Genomic DNA, 4,352 nt, shown 5'->3' with positions numbered 1-4,352 from the left:
GTCTTTGTCTGGTTGTCGCTTGAGAGTGTTCTTGTTTTTACTAGGATGGCCGACCCTTGTCGGTGGAGATGGCTCAAGAGATCCATGGGGTGTGTCTTGCGTCATTAATGGGGGGTGGCCAGCCAAGCATTTAAACCTCATGTTTTAAGCAGTTAGGTTTGTGATGGGGAATATGTGAATGGTAAGGGTTTACATATGATTTACTGAAATGAAGAGATGATGTTGGGAAAGAGAAATTGAATAGTGACCTCCAAAACTACACAGTAGGCTAATCATGGCTACTATGTGGACCTGGTTGGATACTAACACACGCAAGACACATTCGGAATCCTAGTTGAATGATTATGTTTATTTTTCTTGCACCAAATTTGATTTTATAATGCCACAGTGTGTAAAATATGTAGTCCATTTTTTGGTTAAATGGGCTAGACTTATTTTGAATGGGTCGAAATCTTTGCTGGAGATGTCAGTTTTTAATTAAATTCTTGCAAAATACCACATTCCACAATACTGAAAGGAAAAAATTATAAATTACGGGACCGACTATTATTTAAAAAAATAAATTGCCTATTTATTACATTTTTAAATAGTAAGTTTCTAATAAATTACAATGCAAGTTATTGTGACATTTTCAACATTTTTAATTATATTTCAAAGTAAATGTGAAGATATAATTTTGTGAAAAGAAAAGTTGTAAACATAGTATAAAACTCTTTGTTGATATTACATTAATTGAATAAGATATTCTAATTGAAGACATGGTAAATGAAATGATTTCCGTGTTGGATTAGCTTATACAGGATCTTTATTTATTTTCATGTATATCTAATATTAAATAAATTAATACATAATAGCCTAAAACATGTTTATAAAATTGAATTGAAAGAGAAACAAAGAATAGAATACTTACAGTATACGCAGGGGAATTAAAGAGTCATTCCTTTAGTTTCTCTAACTCTTATATCCTCTCTGTCACAGAGTATTATCAAGAAACTGAACCGATTTTTTATTTTCTTCACAATCTTCCACTGTATCCTTAGAACTACCTAGACTAGTGTGGGAAATTCTGAACACATGAGATAAATATAGAGAGAAGAAGAGAAAATAACAAAGAGGCTTAGAAAATGACTTGTGTTTAGAGAGAATCTAAATCTATCAGAAAATCTGAGTTGTGACTTATGTTTTGACTTCTTTTTAAGCACTCTTTTTATAGACTCAATTAGGTCAGTTAATTTAATTAGAAAATCAATAAAATAATAGCCATTTTAAAGCCCTAGGTCAAAATTATCATGGGCTTTAGGCCTGTGAAATTTTCCATTTGATTATAAGCACATTGGACTTAAAATCAAGGCCTGTATTATTTTCTATCGATTTAATTAATTAAATAATTTTTTAAATCGTTTATCAAATTAATTATTTATAATTTGAACCTTGATTTAAACTTATTTATTAATTTATATACGAATTTATCTTAATTAATAAAGCTGCCATAATTTCTCTTTTTTCCTCAAAATTACACAACTCTGTGAAACTATCCAAAATTGACCTGGTCAACTTTGATAATTAAATCAATTAATTGAGACTATGTAGATGATTTTATCCAAGGTACAACGGGGACCATGGGCCTATGAAATAAAGCTCCAATAAGTTATCATAAATCTAACAAATAAATTTATTAACTTATTAATTCCTTGTGACTCCACTATAGACTCGGAATTGCGCTCTTGAATTCATAGAACACTCTATAACAAATATAGATACGCTATTAATTATCCATTGTTACAACCGTAATTGTCACTCAATCCTCTATAGACGGTCTACAATGAGATATGACTAAAATACCATTTTACCCGTCATTGTATTTTATCCTTAAAACACTTAGTTCCTTGTAAATGATATTTCAGTAAACTAATTTAATTACTGAAATGAGATCTCTATCATTTAACACCTTGAATCAAACTAAAAAGAAACCATCGTTTGACTTCTTCATCAGAAGCTATAGATGTTCATATCTATGATTAACACTCCCACTCAATTATACTACCGAGTTCCCAAGATGTAAGTATGGGCTAGTCCTTAGGGTAAGCTGGTAACGAACAAGTCAAAGAACTCAAATAATACAATCAGTTATAATACTAACCACTCAGAATTTAGATTGAATTGACCTATGGTCAACTATATCATATGACTAGAATATATAATAACGGTATGTTTACTTATCTTATCAACTGTCAATATCGGTCCAGTCCAATGTAACAAATACATCCGATCTTATCTACTTTGGTAATGTTCTGGAAAGAACATAACACTGTAATGTGTAAGTAGATCATATCGTAGATTGGCAAGTCAGTGTAAATCCTGTGCACTGACTAATCTTAGGACTAACTTATTTTGAAAGGGCATCCTGGAATAGAATCCAAGACCATCGCATTGGTGTGTTGCATACTCCTAGATCGCGCCATCCGATGCCACCCGAGATGCAATGAAGAGGTCGTGGTTCCCAAGTCCGAGATTAGATCGGGACGACTATGGATGAACCCGCGTCCTGGTAAACGAACCGGGACCCTGGTAAATGAAGAGGGATGTTGGTAAACGGACGTGGACCCGGTGTCGAAGTTGGGTGTGATAAAGTGTCCCCGATACTGACATCACTCCAAGAAGTGTGTAGCTATGTCCCCATAGATAACCTGCAGAAGAGGTTACATCAGGAATGTACGGCGTCGGTTGAGAACTCCACTGCCATTACTCTGACAGATCCTGTCCCTGAATCTCCCTCTAGAAAATAGGCAAACAGAGGTCGTCAACAAGATGTTGAAGGGAACAATGAAGAAAAAGCTTCAAGCCTGCAAAATTAAGTGGCCAGAGGAGTTGCCCTGTGTACCTCTTCATCGTCCAAGGGTTCCGCATCAGTTTTCTCCTTGGCATCAAACTCGGCTCTTTTCGTGGTGGGGTCAAGGTAAAGCAGGAGGTTCGTGTTCTTGTCATGGAGCCAGGCCATATAGATGGCCTCGTTGAAGGTAGCCTCCAGCAAGGCGTCTGCTTGTGTAACACCCTAGTTACCCCAGAACAGTTACGGTGAATCAGAAATTTGACTCGCTACCTGAGTCATTTGGTTAAAAACGTGATTGTAAGTGTTACAAACAGACTAAGGTGGAAAACAATAAAAAGGAAAGGATATATTTTATTAAATACATAAAATTGTTCATGGGCCCATAAAAACATTTACAAGTTATTTACAACTCAAAAAGGTCATTACTGTTTCAAATTTACAACTCGCCGACCTAAGCAGAAAAAATATGGTAAACCCCCTATTTCCTTTAAGAACTCCTTGGCCATGGTGGTTAACCAAAACAAGGCAAACCAGAGAATTCAAGGTATAGAAACTTACCCAAAGATCAGCTTATGATGCTCTTCAATGGAGGAACACTGTCCCAAACTCGTGAGGCTTACTTCCCAAGATTGAATCCTCAAGAATGGCTCAAAAATCTCAAAGAAAACTGGAGGAGAAAAAGATATGGGAAGGCTCTTAAAGATGCTCTGTTTTTCTACCTCTTTCATAGCCTAAAATGGTTTATATCAATCCTATGGGTGAAAAGACCATTATACCCCTAGGTCAAATAAAGGTTTGTAAAGGCTCCCAAGGGAAAAATTGGTATTCCCCACCCATTTGGTTAATCATAATTAACGCTCTCCAATTCCTGTTATTCTCGATAATCTCAAGCACCAATAATTAATATCCCGTTATCCTTTAATTCCCGGTAACGCTCTTGTTATCCCCATTTCCTGTCGTGGCCCCGGGACGATGGTCCAGGCCATGGTCTGGGCGATTGGATATGGGCCCAGCCCAGGCCCGCTTAGCACGGGAGTAACCAAGGACGACAGCCCAAGTGTGGTTCCGGACCTGGATGGTGTCCAGGAAGATGATCCATGACAGTCGCCCGGGAGACGTATGGCCAGCTGGGGATACGGTCGCGGTATACACAAAATGATCCCGGAGTCTGGTAAACGGTCCGGGCCTGTGGTAAACGAAGAGGGACAAAGGTAAACGAACCCAGGTCATGTCCTCCAGGTTGGCAGGAAAAGGCATCCATGACCCTGAAGCCGCCCCACGACGAGTGGGAGCTGCCCCCACTTTTCACCTGCGGAAAAGGCCACCTCGGGATTGCACGCCGCTGGTTCAGACCTGCGCTGGCAGTGCACTGACCGATCTTGTCTCCTGAATCTGCCTCGTAACTCGGAATGTCCAAACCAAAAGCCCTATTTTGTCGGGCGGAGCATAGGCTTTGGGCTGCCCCAGTGGGCTTCAGTCTCTCTTAATCTTTTGTGTTTTTATCCTTTGTACTGGGCTTCCA

The sequence above is a fragment of the Humulus lupulus genome, chromosome 8 (assembly GCF_963169125.1).
Source record: "Humulus lupulus chromosome 8, drHumLupu1.1, whole genome shotgun sequence".
Taxonomy (NCBI): domain Eukaryota; kingdom Viridiplantae; phylum Streptophyta; class Magnoliopsida; order Rosales; family Cannabaceae; genus Humulus; species Humulus lupulus.
This window is presented reverse-complemented; position numbering follows the sequence as displayed.